The 15,276-nt window shown below is 44.8% G+C and overlaps 2 long non-coding RNA genes across 3 annotated transcripts in view; both read right to left on the bottom strand.

Moving 5' to 3' along the window:
• Positions 1–209: 209 nt before the first annotated feature.
• On the bottom strand, positions 210–5,849 carry LOC102261030. 2 transcript variants are annotated; one of them, XR_001359603.1, is made up of 3 exons: positions 5,701–5,849; positions 1,385–1,475; positions 210–502 (listed from the first exon to the last, which is right to left on the bottom strand). It is a non-coding gene; the product is annotated as an uncharacterized LOC102261030 (long non-coding RNA). The 2 variants fall into 2 exon arrangements; XR_313130.2 differs by lacking the exon at positions 210–502 and adding an exon at positions 845–1,084.
• A 2,118-nt stretch (positions 5,850–7,967) lies between these two features.
• Positions 7,968–15,276, bottom strand: part of LOC106723875 — a 12,389-nt gene continuing 5,080 nt past the window's right edge. The window contains exons 2-4 of the long non-coding RNA XR_001359605.1: positions 10,149–10,302; positions 9,143–9,233; positions 7,968–8,260 (exon numbers count right to left, since the gene is read on the bottom strand). This is a non-coding gene — a long non-coding RNA (uncharacterized LOC106723875). The remainder of the gene's footprint in view (positions 8,261–9,142; positions 9,234–10,148; positions 10,303–15,276) is intronic.

Here is a 15,276-nt window from a genome sequence, read left to right as displayed (position 1 = left end):
TTGCAGCTGAGAGGCTGGCAAGTGAGGCTGAACGTTGGAGTCTGCAGCAAGCAAGCCTCGTGCTCGCTTCAGTGCCTGGCTGCCGGCCGCCATCTTGGCTGACAGTTAATTTGCATATACTCACTGATTAGCCAATGAAAAGGGTAGTGGTCGTACGCCAATTACCATGTTTCTCTTTTATTAGTGTAAATGTACAGAAGGGGCACACTGAGGTTTTTATGGGCCCCAGTGTTTCCTTGTCCCACTGGCTCCTCAGACCCCCTGTGGCTTCTGAAACAGACTGGACTCACTGGCTCCTGGGCTGTGGCCTCACTAGGGATGTTGGAGGATGAAGCTGAGCTCAGTGCATCACTCTTTGCACAACTTCTCAGCTTGTGGATGCGCTTCCATGAGCTAAGCTGTGGGCCTGGCTGGATGAGCAAATGCCCTCTCTCCGGAGGGGTTTACAGGAGATGGCCCCAACATGCGCTGCACCTATTGGTTTCTTTGTAGGAATTTATTTCTAGAATAGGAGGAGTGAAAGAGAAACAGAGAGAAGAGTGAACCAAATGAGCTCCAGGGATCCCTGAGCTGTATACATTAGGTGACCATTGGTGCCCTCTGGTGGCCACAGTTGTCACAGCTCAGCGAGCACAATTTGCTGTGTGCAGTTTCTAGAGAAGGGACATTCAAGGCCCACTGCTGGAATAGCAAATGCAGCTCTTGGACGATTAAATAACACTCGCTTCGCAAACAAACTTCAGCGCTGTACCATGAATTAGGCCTCCAGCATCTGTGTGAAGCTGCTTGTGAACTTCAAAAGGTACCATCACCCCTGAAGGCCTGTGGACACCCAGGTCCCTGCGCTTGTCCCTATCCCAGGATTCTGACCCAGTAGGTCTGGGAAGGCCTGGAGGGCTTGCTTCTTAACCAGAAACCAGCAGGTGGTGATATTCTTGGTTTCTGGATCCCACTCTGAGTAGCGCAGTTACAGTGAGTCCCTTGGTTTGGATGCAGCCAATCACATGGAGAAGTCGCTCAACTGTAAGGGTGGGTGCTTGAGTAGGGTTTCTGGGGCCACACTGGATCCAGGAAAGGGTCAAAACTTCATGCCGGGTGATAAAGAAAAAGAGTTTACAGACCCCAGGCATCAGCTTGTGGGTGTGCTTCCATGAGCTAAGCCTGAAGGCCTGGCTGGATGAGTAAATGCTTATGGAAGGAGAGAAGGCTGCTTTGACCCTGAGCGTTCCTCAGAGCTGATGCCCTTCGCCACCAGAGGGAGTTCTTAAATCTGTCCCAGCCATCCCATCCCCAGGTTTCCCACACTCAGGAGAGCCTGCTGCCTGCTCTCAGCTATGCTCTCCCCAGAGACACGGTCTTCCTGTTCCCCACCAGGCAAGCATACCTGTCTCTCCTCCATACGTCTTTGTGATTTTCTTTCCAGACAAGGTTCCAGGTTCACTGTCCGTTGTCTCCCACCAGAAAACAACTCAGTCCTGTAGGACAACAGCAGGTTGGGATGTGCTGTCTGCCACGGATAAGCAATTTGATAAATCACACGTGGAAGCAGCTAGATGTGCAGCAGAACTCCACCCAAACAGGTTGCATCGTATGCAAAATTATTGAGCCATAAAAAAGAAGGAAATTTCCCCCAGTATGGATGGACCCGGAGGACATTATGGTAAATGACATAAGCCAGACACAGGACAAATGCTGCATGATTTCACATTTTTTTTTATTGTTTAAAGTATTACATGTCTCCTTTTTCCCCCAATTAACTCCCCCCCCCACTCCCACACCTGAGGGCAAGCCCCCACCGCCCCAGTGTCTGTGTCCATTAATCATGCTAATATGCATGCGTACAAGTCCTTCGGTTGATCTCTAACCCCCTCTCCCCTGCTTTCTTCCCGAGGTTGGACGGTCTGCTCAGTGCCACCTTGTCTCTGGGTCCATTTTTGTTCATTTCAGTTTATGTTGTTCATTATATTCCACAAATGAATGTGAGATCATGTGATATTTATCTTTCTCCAACTGGCTTGTGTTTCCACTTTAAATTTTTTTTTTTTTTATTGATTTCAGAGAGGAAGGGAGAGGGAGAATCATTGATCTTCTGCTTCCTGCATGCCCCCTACTGGGGATCAAGCTCATAACCCGGGCATGTGCCTCACCGGGAATTGAACAGTGACCTCCTGGTTCATAGGTTGAAACTCAACCACTGAGCCACACCAGCTGGGCTGCATGATTCCACTTTTATGAGAAATCCAAAATAATTAAGCTCACAGAAGAAGAAAGCAGAGTGTGGCTCCCAGGGATGAGGGAAGTGAAATGGAAAGATGTTGGTCAAAGGGCATAAAATTATGCAGGATGAATAATTTGGGGAAATCTGCCATACAACCTGGAACCTACAGCTAAAAATACTGTATTGTGCACTTAAACATGTGCTAGAGGGTAGATAGTGCTCTTACCACAAAATGAAAAATTAAATTAACTAAAATATGGACGGCGGAAGACAACTTTTGCAGGTATAAGTGTATGGTCTTGGTTATGGTGATGATTTCATGGTGTATACTAATTTCTAAACTGGGTTGTAGACATTGGATATCAATCATACTTCAGGATAGTGGTTTAACCAAAGCAAAGAGAAAGAGATTGTATCTTTTCTCAGGAGACTTTAAGTTCAATAATACTGCCATCAAAACATAAGTAATATGGTTTTTTAGCCTGAGAAGAATTGTGCATGTTTGGGGTTGGAATGGGTGTCAGCAATCTTAGGAGCATCTTCATGGGTTTTGGGGGGAACAGGCTGTGGCGATCTGTGTGAAGTGGAGTCTTAACACATCTGGATAGGATGCAAGTGTCTCGACAGTGTCCAAACAATGAACACAGAGGCCACCCCCACTTTGCCACCAAAGGGGACTGAACAACATGGATCCGTCCTGCAGACATCAATGTGCTCCCTTTCCTAAGAGCCCAGGTGTATTCCAAAGGAATGGCCACACCTACCCTTACACGAGGGCTGGTTTAGACCTCGGCGCACTGTGTCTGTCCTCACTTGCAGCCGAGGAGAGGATGGGGATGGTCACACCCAGATGTGATCACAGCTGCATGGACACAGCTGGTCCTTACAAGTGTGTCTATACTCTTGCCAGGTTCCTGGTGTCTGGGATGGTCCCCCTTCCCAGACTGAGAGCTACTGGCATATCAAAACATGAGCCCAGGGAAGAAGAGTGAATGTGCAGGAGGCAGCTGATCAATGTTTTTCTCTCTCTCCTTTCCTCTTTCTAGGATTTTTATGGTTTCATGACTTACATTTAAGTCTTTTATCTATTTTGAGTTTATTCTTGTGAATGGTGTAAGTTGGTGGTCTAATTGCAATTATTTGCATGTACCTGTCCAATTTTCCCAACACCATTTATTGAAGAGACTGTCTTTACTCCATTGTATACTCTTGCCTTCTTTGTCAAATATTAATTGACTATAAAGGCATTGGTGGATTTCTGGGCTCTCTGTTTTATTCCATTGATGTATATGCTTGTTCCTGATCTAGTACTTTACTTTTTTTTTAATTACAATGGCTTTATAGTACAGTTTGATATCTGGTATTATGATCCCTCCAACTTTGTTCTTCTTTCTAAGATTGCAAAGGCTATTTGGAGTCCTTTAGGTTCCATATAAAGTTTTGGAACATTTGATCTAGATCTATGAAATATGCCTTTGGTATTTTAATATGAATTGCATTGAATCTATAGATTGCTTTGGATAGTATGGACATTTTGATAATGCTAATTCTCTAAACCCATGAACACAGTATATGCTTCCACTTGTTTGTATCTTCCTCTATTTGTTTCTTCAATGTCTTATGGTCTTCTGAGTACAAGTCTTTTACCTCCATGGTGAAGTTTATTCCTAGATAACTTGTTTTTTGTTGTTGTTGCAATGATAAATAGGATAATTTTCTTAGTTTCTCTTTCTGCAAGTTCATTATCGCTGTATAATTCTGCTATCGATTTCTGGATATTAACTTTGCATCCTACTACTTTGCTGAAATACGGCCAGGGCCTCCCTTCCCCTGGCTGCCTGCCACCGCTGCTGGTTGGGGGGAGGGGCCGTGGGCATTTGGCTGGCCGGCCCCACCCCCTAGTTGAACTCCCGGTCAACATTTCCAAATTATTACTTTTCTCTTCTCTTTCATTTGTGTGCGGCCCCTCTTCCAGATCCTGAACCCTGAACCACGCGGGACGTGGAGGGAACAAATAAACATACAACTCTACACAACTGAATTAGGAGCAGTGACTGGGGTTGAAAGCATCTCACTGCTGAAGAGAAGAGAGGTCTCAGGAGATAGTGTTTTGGTGGAGTCTTTAGGGTTTTCTATATACAGGAGCTTGTCTGCACCTTTCCCTTTCCCCTCTTCTTCCATCACATCTTCTAAACTCTAAGGGACCCCATGAGACTTGCAACTGGGGAACAATGGGCAGTGGCCGCTTGTCCTGGGTAAAACCCTGATCCTGCCCCCAAAGCTCCCTTTTCTCAGACTTCTTAGTGAGTGAAAGCAGCCCAGCCTAGGCTCATTCCCCACCTAGTCTCTCTCCTTTGCTTCTTCTATTCTAGGCCCTTCCTTGTTTAACTGTGCACAGCTTTAATAAGCATCCTCTAAACATTGCCTGGACCCATGTTGTGAAATCTTTCCTGCATGGAGTCAAGAACCCACACACTACTGCTGGTCCTAGGCAGACCCGCTCAAGGCCAGGTCTCTTTGCTGGCAACAGTATTACTGACACATTTCCTGGTCCGTGACAGCTGGGACAATGGAGGAGGAGACTCTAGCCTCCACTCAAAGAGCAAGCAAGGCCAGCGGCAGTGGCAACAGCAGCTCAAAGACCCTTTTGGAGATGTATGTTCTCAGGGCCTGCACCTTTGGACCAGGAGACTGCATTTTACAAATCCCTAGGGAACCCAGGGCCAGTTAAAGACTGAGAGGCACTGACTGCTGTGCCAGGTGCTATTGGGACTCCGGCCAAAATGCCTAGAACAGGATTTGGCAAACTTTTTCGGTACAGAGGAAAAGAGTCACTCTTGGGCTTTTGTGGGCATGTGGTCTTCTCCGCTCTGTAATGTCACCTTGTGTCTGGAAAGCACCGGGGGCAATGAGAACACAAGCATGGCCCCCCAATATTTCCAAATTATTACTTTTCTCTTCTCTTTCATTTGTGTGCGGCCCCTCTTCCAGATCCTGAACCCTGAACCACGCGGGACGTGGAGGGAACAAATAAACATACAACTCTACACAACTGAATTAGGAGCAGTGACTGGGGTTGAAAGCATCTCACTGCTGAAGAGAAGAGAGGTCTCAGGAGAGACTGGAATGATACCTTTGGTGGTGGTGTAAGATCCAGGACACTCTTGTGGGAGTGCTGTGCAAGGAGTACCCACAGTAAGAACAGTTGAGGGATTGGCCCTAAAACTGTTGCAATCATATGAGTGTGACTTCAGCAATCACATGAGGTGATTCTAATGTGTAGCCAGGGCTGAGGACCGCAGCCTTAGCAAGCAGGTCAGATTTGCCAATCAATTTCACCAACCTCAGCATATCAAGTTCTATTGTGTGATTTGCAGGTAGTGCAGACACTACAGATGGAGATACAGGTTTGCTTCAGCTCCAAAGGAATGTGCTTGATAAACTCAAGGAAAGGAGGGTGCAGCAGAAGTAAGACATTTTACCAAAGGCAGCTTGGGTTGCAGACATTCTGATGAGAAATGTCTTCTTAGATGGAAGTTATCAATCTCAGGAAGAGAGAATGGACAACACTTGTTTCAACAGCAGATGAGTTTGGAAGACTAGAGTTATTGGGGTGTATCTTTTCACAGGATACCCCTAGGGCAAATTATAGTGGACTATATAAAAATAGGAAATGAGTGGTCTTAAAAGCAAGGGGAAAGCAAAAGAAAGAGAGACACTCAACCTGGAAAACAATACATGACCTATCAGGTTTAGGAAATCTTAGGATCCAACTTAAAAGGCAGGTGAAATGAACAACTTACTGATCCTTACTGAATGGCAAGGGATAGAGTGAGAAATTCTGATTTAATTGTGGCCAATTGACTATTCCTGAAATGAAAGCAGTGGGTCTCAAACTTTAGCCTCCATCAGAATCACTTGAGTTAGTCACATTGCTATGCAGTCAATTATTGCAAAACCTAGTAACTTCAAACAATAAACATTTAATATTTCACAATTTCTGTTGGTCAGGAATCTAAGCACAGATTAATTGGGTGCCTCCGCTCAAGGTCTCTGTAAAGTTACAGTTCAGCTGCTGGCTGAGCTACAGTCTAAGTGAAGGCTTGACTGGAATTGGTTGTGAGAGAAGCTCCCGCGTGTGGTTGCTGGCAAGTCTTGGTTCCTGTCATCTGAGTCCCTCCATAGGCTGCCTCCGTGTCCTTACACCACATCAGCTAGTGGTCTTATGGCCAGAGAGCCAGAGAGTGACTAAGATGGAAGCCACAGTCTTTATAGACTAGTTTTTAGCGGTGACATCTTATCCCTTCTACTGTTGTTTTTTCATTATAAAGTAGTCATGAAGTCCAGGCTATACTCAGAGGGTGGGGATTACACAAGGGCATGCATACCAGGAGATGGAGATCATGAGGACCATTCAGGAAGCGGCCTACCACTGCTCATTAGCACACAGATTGTGGGATTCTACCCCAGAGTTTCTGACTTAGCAGGGCTGGGGTGAGGCCTGAGAATTTGCATTTCTAACAAATTCCTTGCTGCTGTTGTTGTTCTGCTGGTCCGAGAACCACACTTTGAGAATTGTTGCTTTAAAAATACTATACCCAATCACAGAGAAGTAGACTATAGGACACAAAACAAGATAGACAAGAAGTCAATAGCTTTCCCTGGGAAAGAAAAGGATCAATAACTAGTGGGTAGCCCTAAACCAAATTCACAAGAGTCTAAATTTGGAAAAGAAAGGGAAACATAAAATTTTACCTGCCACTCTTTTTTTTTTTTAAGATTTTTAAAAATTACTTTTTAGAAAGAGAGGAAGAGAGAGGGAGAGGGAGAGAAACATTGACGTGAGAGCAAAATATTGATTGGCTACCTCCTACATGCCAGAGATTGAGCCTGCAACCTGGGCATGTGCCCTGACCAGGAATTGAACTGGCAACCTTTTGGTGCATGGGATGATACCCAACCAACTGAGCCACATTGGCCAGGGCTACCTTCCACTCCTGATCAGACAATATAGAACCAAGTCAGGAAAATTGACTCGAGTAAGAACTATGCTATCCTTTGCTAGTGTGGATGAAAAAAAGGGCCATACACTAAACCTGACAAGTTCATGGGAGGTCAACTTGGCAGGCCCTACAAACTCGGAGACTGAAAGTAACCACATAGAATGTCTAAACATAAAATTTCCGGACTAAAAGTGGGTTGTGGCAGGCAGTCACAGCCTAGGCCTGTAGCTTTCCTGACAAAGGTGAACCTTCACCTTAAGTGAGCCTATTGTCTTTTTATAAAATCTAAGATCATATACCTTTGAAATGTCAGCGCAGTCTCCTTTCCTAGACCCCTCAGGGCAGAACTGCTGCACCAGAGCACTGAGATCACAGACCCCTCATTTTTATGGTGCTCCCCGCCCCGCTCCCCTGCCAAGTACCATCTCTATGTGCTGTAATGTTGTTATTAATCATCCTGAACCCACCAATGTAAAAAAGTATGTGTCTCTCCATTTCACTTTTTATCTAATCCAGAGTTTCCCCTTCTTTGTTTTCTCCCATCATTTTAATCCACCAACAGACTTCATGTAACCCTCCTTAATCTTCTCCTTAGATGTTACTATATATACAATACGCTGTAAAACTGCTACTATCCAGAGCATTTTCTCAATCCACTGGGATTTTGCTCCCCAGCAATTGTCGTCAGGTAACGCCAATTACCATGTTTCTCTTTTATTAGTGTAAATGTACAGAAGGGGCACACTGAGGTTTTTATGGGCCCCAGTGTTTCCTTGTCCCACTGGCTCCTCAGACCCCCTGTGGCTTCTGAAACAGACTGGACTCACTGGCTCCTGGGCTGTGGCCTCACTAGGGATGTTGGAGGATGAAGCTGAGCTCAGTGCATCACTCTTTGCACAACTTCTCAGCTTGTGGATGCGCTTCCATGAGCTAAGCTGTGGGCCTGGCTGGATGAGCAAATGCCCTCTCTCCGGAGGGGTTTACAGGAGATGGCCCCAACATGCGCTGCACCTATTGGTTTCTTTGTAGGAATTTATTTCTAGAATAGGAGGAGTGAAAGAGAAACAGAGAGAAGAGTGAACCAAATGAGCTCCAGGGATCCCTGAGCTGTATACATTAGGTGACCATTGGTGCCCTCTGGTGGCCACAGTTGTCACAGCTCAGCGAGCACAATTTGCTGTGTGCAGTTTCTAGAGAAGGGACATTCAAGGCCCACTGCTGGAATAGCAAATGCAGCTCTTGGACGATTAGATAACACTCGCTTCGCAAACAAACTTCAGCGCTGTACCATGAATTAGGCCTCCAGCATCTGTGTGAAGCTGCTTGTGAACTTCAAAAGGTACCATCACCCCTGAAGGCCTGTGGACACCCAGGTCCCTGCGCTTGTCCCTATCCCAGGATTCTGACCCAGTAGGTCTGGGAAGGCCTGGAGGGCTTGCTTCTTAACCAGAAACCAGCAGGTGGTGATATTCTTGGTTTCTGGATCCCACTCTGAGTAGCGCAGTTACAGTGAGTCCCTTGGTTTGGATGCAGCCAATCACATGGAGAAGTCGCTCAACTGTAAGGGTGGGTGCTTGAGTAGGGTTTCTGGGGCCACACTGGATCCAGGAAAGGGTCAAAACTTCATGCCGGGTGATAAAGAAAAAGAGTTTACAGACCCCAGGCATCAGCTTGTGGGTGTGCTTCCATGAGCTAAGCCTGAGGGCCTCGCTGGATGAGTAAATGCTTATGGAAGGAGAGAAGGCTGCTTTGACCCTGAGCGTTCCTCAGAGCTGATGCCCTTCGCCACCAGAGGGAGTTCTTAAATCTGTCCCAGCCATCCCATCCCCAGGTTTCCCACACTCAGGAGAGCCTGCTGCCTGCTCTCAGCTATGCTCTCCCCAGAGACACAGTCTTCCTGTTCCTGACCAGGCAAGCATACTTGTCTATCCTCCATGCGTCTTAGTGATTTTCTTTCCAGACAAGGTTCCAGGTTCACTGTCCGTTGTCTCCCACCAGAAAACAACTCAGTCCTGTAGGACAACAGCAGGTTGGGATGTGCTATTTGCCACGGATAAGCAATTTGATAAATCACACGTGGAAGCAGCCAGATGTGCAGCAGAACTCCACCCAAACAGGTTGCATCGTATGCAAAATTATTGAGCCATAAAAAAGAAGGAAATTTCCCCCAGTATGGATGGACCCGGAGGACATTATGGTAAATGACATAAGCCAGACACAGGACAAATGCTGCATGATTTCACATTTTTTTTTATTGTTTAAAGTATTACATGTCTCCTTTTTCCCCCAATTAACTCCCCCCCCCACTCCCACACCTGAGGGCAAGCCCCCACCGCCCCAGTGTCTGTGCCCATTAATCATGTTAATATGCATGCATACAAGTCCTTTGGTTGATCTCTAACCCCCTTTTCCCCGAGGTTGGCCCCCCAATATTTCCAAATTATTACTTGTCTCGTCTCTTTCATTTGTGTGCGGCCCCTCTTCCAGATCCTGAACCCTGAACCACGTGGGACGTGGGGGGAACAAACAAACATACAACTCTACACAACTGAATTAGGAGCAGTGACTGGAATGATACCTTTGGTGGTGGTGTAAGATCCAGGACATTATTGTGGGAGTGCTGTGCAAGGAGTACCCACAGTAAGAACAGTTGAGGGATTGCCCCTAAAACTGTTGCAATCATATGAGTGTGACTTCAGCAATCACATGAGGTGATTCTAATGTGTAGCCAGGGCTGAGGGCCGCAGCCTTAGCAAGCAGGTCAGATTTGCCAATCAATTTCACCAACCTCAGCATATCAAGTTCTATTGTGTGATTTGCAGGTAGTGCAGACACTATAGATGGAGATACAGGTTTGCTTCAGCTCCAAAGGAATGTGCTTGATAAACTCAAGGAAAGGAGGGTGCAGCAGAAGTAAGACATCTTACCAAAGGCAGCTTGGGTTGCAGACATTCTGATGAGAAATGTCTTCTTAGATGGAAGTTATCAATCTCAGGAAGAGAGAATGGACAACACTTGTTTCAACAGCAGATGAGTTTGGAAGACTAGAGTTATTGAGGTGTATCTTTTCACAGGATACCCCTAGGGCAAACTATAGTGGACTATATAAAATAGGAAATGAGTGGGTCTTAAAAGCAAGGGAAAAGCAAAAGAAAGAGAGACACTCAACCTGGAAAACAATACATGACCTATCAGGTTTAGGAAATGTTAGGATCCAACTTAAAAGGCAGGTGAAATGAACAACTTACTGATCCTTACTGAATGGCAAGGGGGAGAGTGAGAAATTCTGATTTAATTGTGGCCAATTGACTATTCCTGAAATGAAAGCAGTGGGTCTCAAACTTTAGCCTCCATCAGAATCACTTGAGTTAGTCACATTGCTATGCAGTCAATTATTGCAAAACCTAGTAACTTCAAACAATAAACATTTAATATTTCACAATTTCTGTTGGTCAGGAATCTAAGCACAGATTAATTGGGTGCCTCCGCTCAAGGTCTCTGTAAAGTTACAGTTCAGCTGCTGGCTGAGCTACAGTCTAAGTGAAGGCTTGACTGGAATTGGTTGTGAGAGAAGCTCCCGCGTGTGGTTGCTGGCAAGTCTTGGTTCCTGTCATCTGAGTCCCTCCATAGGCTGCCTCCGTGTCCTTACACCACATCAGCTAGTGGTCTTATGGCCAGAGAGCCAGAGAGTGACTAAGATGGAAGCCACAGTCTTTATAGACTAGTTTTTAGCGGTGACATCTTATCCCTTCTACTGTTGTCTTTTCATTATAAAGTAGTCATGAAGTCCAGGCTATACTCAGAGGGTGGGGATTACACAAGGGCATGCATACCAGGAGATGGAGATCATGAGGACCATTCAGGAAGCGGCCTACCACCGCTCATAAGCACACAGATTGTGGGATTCTACCCCAGAGTTTCTGACTTAGCAGGGCTGGGGTGAGGCCTGAGAATTTGCATTTCTAACAAATTCCTTGCTGCTGTTGTTGTTCTGCTGGTCCGAGAACCACACTTTGAGAATTGTTGCTTTAAAAATACTATACCCAATCACAGAGAAGTAGACTATAGGACACAAAACAAGATAGACAAGAAGTCAATAGCTGTCCCTGGGAAAGAAAAGGATCAATAACTAGTGGGTAGCCCTAAACCAAATTCACAAGAGTCTAAATTTGGAAAAGAAAGGGAAACATAAAATTTTACCTGCCACTCTTTTTTTTTTTAAGATTTTTAAAAATTACTTTTTAGAAAGAGAGGAAGAGAGAGGGAGAGGGAGAGAAACATTGACGTGAGAGCAAAATATTGATTGGCTACCTCCTACATGCCAGAGATTGAGCCTGCAACCTGGGCATGTGCCCTGACCAGGAATTGAACTGGCAACCTTTTGGTGCATGGGATGATACCCAACCAACTGAGCCACATTGGCCAGGGCTACCTTCCACTCCTGATCAGACAATATAGAACCAAGTCAGGAAAATTGACTCGAGTAAGAACTATGCTATCCTTTGCTAGTGTGGATGAAAAAAAGGGCCATACACTAAACCTGACAAGTTCATGGGAGGTCAACTTGGCAGGCCCTACAAACTCGGAGACTGAAAGTAACCACATAGAATGTCTAAACATAAAATTTCCGGACTAAAAGTGGGTTGTGGCAGGCAGTCACAGCCTAGGCCTGTAGCTTTCCTGACAAAGGTAAACCTTCACCTTAAGTGAGCCTATTGTCTTTTTATAAAATCTAAGATCATATACCTTTGAAATGTCAGCGCAGTCTCCTTTCCTAGACCCCTCAGGGCAGAACTGCTGCACCAGAGCACTGAGATCACAGACCCCTCATTTTTATGGTGCTCCCCGCCCCGCTCCCCTGCCAAGTACCATCTCTATGTGCTGTAATGTTGTTATTAATCATCCTGAACCCACCAATGTAAAAAAGTATGTGTCTCTCCATTTCACTTTTTATCTAATCCAGAGTTTCCCCTTCTTTGTTTTCTCCCATCATTTTAATCCACCAACAGACTTCATGTAACCCTCCTTAATCTTCTCCTTAGATGTTACTATATATACAATACGCTGTAAAACTGCTACTATCCAGAGCATTTTCTCAATCCACTGGGATTTTGCTCCCCAGCAATTGTCGTCAGGTAGGCCCAAATAAACTCATAAAAATTCTCTACAGGTTTGGACATTTCTTACATTAACACTGGCTTCTGAAGGCTCTAGAGCAGCCGTGGGCAAACTACGGCCCTCGGGCCGTATCCGGCCCGTTTGAAATGAATAAAACTAAAAAAAAAAAGACCGTACCCTTTTATGTAATGATGTTTACTTTGAATTTATATTAGTTCACACAAACACTCCATCCATGCTTTTGTTCCGGCCCTCCGGTCCAGTTTAAGAACCCATTGTGGCCCTCAAGTCAAAAAGTTTGCCCACCCCTGAATTAGCTCAAAGAAATTTGTATTGAGGAAAATATAGCTCTTAATAAGCTCTTAAGACATGTGTCTTAGAAGTGGTCAAAGTCATAGACCCAGATCCTATTGCCAGACGTAATTTAACTCTGATTATTCAGGAAAAGGACTGAAAGCTTATAGAAAATGTCTAGCAGAAGAAGAGTGATTTTTACAGACCCATCCAAGCAGCATTCAGTCTTCTTCAGTCCAAGGAGCTACTGGACATTGTAGCATCCCATGTTCATGGACATGGTAGGCTCATCCACAGTGTGACTCAGAGCAGTCATACCACAGAGAATAACCTTGTAATAAAAGCCCTGCCTTTTTATGGCAGAGTTGGGTCTTGAAGAAAGTTCTCCTTGATGTCCAGTCTTTAATTTTCAGTCCTTAGGCTTAAACAATTTTAGAACATTTTGGCATTTGAGGATTTATTAAATACTAATTACCTATAATAATAAAAGCGTAATATGCTTATTAGACTGGAAGTCCTTTCAGACGACCTTCTGGACGGGGCCGAAGCAGAGGCAGCCATGGCAGCGACGGGGGGGCCAAGCCCCTTGCACGGATTTCGTGCATCGGGCCTCTAGTATGTCTAGTAAGTACTGTGCTTGGGGAAATAGAGGGATCTGAAATAGAATTGACACTTAGTGGAACTTATCCTTTTTTCTGTGACTGAAGCTCCCAACTGCTCCTTTTTTTTCTTTCTTTTTTTTTTTTTTTTTTTTTTGGTCTGGGAAGCTCTTTATTTGACTGTTTATTTTGAATGATAGCCTTGCTAGTTATAGTGATCTTGGTTTCAGATCCTTGCTTTCCATTACCTTGAGTACTTCATGCCATTCCCTTCTGGCCTATAGATTTTCTGATGAGAAGTCAGGTGTCAGCCTTATGGGAACTCCTTTGTAGGTAACAGTTTGCTTTCCTCTTGCTGCCTTTAAGATTCTCTCTTGGTTTTCAATTTTTGGCATTTTAATTATGATATGTCAGGGCACAGGCCTGTTTGGGTTCTTCTACTTGGGGTTCTATGTGCCTTCTGAACCTGTGTGACTTTTTCCTCCACCTGGTTAGAGAAGTCTGCCATTATCTCATCAAACATTGACCAGCTGGCTCCTGCACACCCCCTACTAGGGACTGAGCCTGCAACCTGGGCATGTGCCCTGACCAGGAATTGAACTGGCAACCTTTTGGTGCATGGGATGATACCCAACCAACTGAGCCACATTGGCCAGGGCTACCTTCCACTCCTGATCAGACAATATAGAACCAAGTCAGGAAAATTGACTCGAGTAAGAACTATGCTATCCTTTGCTAGTGTGGATGAAAAAAAGGGCCATACACTAAACCTGACAAGTTCATGGGAGGTCAACTTGGCAGGCCCTACAAACTCGGAGACTGAAAGTAACCACATAGAATGTCTAAACATAAAATTTCCGGACTAAAAGTGGGTTGTGGCAGGCAGTCACAGCCTAGGCCTGTAGCTTTCCTGACAAAGGTAAACCTTCACCTTAAGTGAGCCTATTGTCTTTTTATAAAATCTAAGATCATATACCTTTGAAATGTCAGCGCAGTCTCCTTTCCTAGACCCCTCAGGGCAGAACTGCTGCACCAGAGCACTGAGATCACAGACCCCTCATTTTTATGGTGCTCCCCGCCCCGCTCCCCTGCCAAGTACCATCTCTATGTGCTGTAATGTTGTTATTCATCATCCTGAACCCACCAATGTAAAAAAGTATGTGTCTCTCCATTTCACTTTTTATCTAATCCAGAGTTTCCCCTTCTTTGTTTCCCATCATTACAGACTTCATGCAACCCTCCTTAATCTTCTCCTTAGATGTTACTATATATACAATAAGCTGTAAAACTGCCACTATCCAGAGCATTTTCTCAATCCACTGGGATTTTGCTCCCCAGCAATTGTCGTCAGGTAGGCCCAAATAAACTCATAAAAATTCTCTACAGGTTTGGACATTTCTTACATTAACACTGGCTTCTGAAGGCTCTAGAGCAGCCGTGGGCAAACTACGGCCCTCGGGCCGGATCCGGCCCGTTTGAAATGAATAAAACTAAAAAAAAAAAAAGACCGTACCCTTTTATGTAATGATGTTTACTTTGAATTTATATTAGTTCACACAAACACTCCATCCATGCTTTTGTTCCGGCCCTCCGGTCCAGTTTAAGAACCCATTGTGGCCCTCGAGTCAAAAAGTTTGCCCACCCCTGCTCTAGAGCAAATGGGGTGTAAAGTAGAGAGGTTAGCCCTGGTACCTAACAAAATTTGGCAAGGTTTTCCATTACTTTTGTGGATAAAAAAGTAAAATAAAATAAAAAAGGATTCTATGGAAAGTAACCTCACAGCATGGTGATCTGATGATAAATTTTTAACTGGGCAGGTCATGGTGGGTAGTCATGCCCCAGGCATACAACTTCTTTAGTAAAAGGATATTTTTGCTTGGAGATAGCCTTTGTTTTTGTGCATCTAAGTTAACATACATTTGAAATGCCCCTTATTTACAGTGGGGCCTTGACTTACGAGTTTAATTCGTTCCGTGACGGAGCTCGTAACTCAAATTATTAACTCAAATTACTCTATCAACTCAATGCAAAAAATCGGCCGAGA

Source organism: Myotis brandtii, unplaced genomic scaffold (genome assembly GCF_000412655.1).
Source record: "Myotis brandtii unplaced genomic scaffold, ASM41265v1 scaffold1164, whole genome shotgun sequence".
NCBI lineage: Eukaryota > Metazoa > Chordata > Mammalia > Chiroptera > Vespertilionidae > Myotis > Myotis brandtii.
The sequence above is the reverse complement of the archived record's forward strand: the minus strand, read 5'-3'. Positions and strand labels throughout refer to the sequence as shown.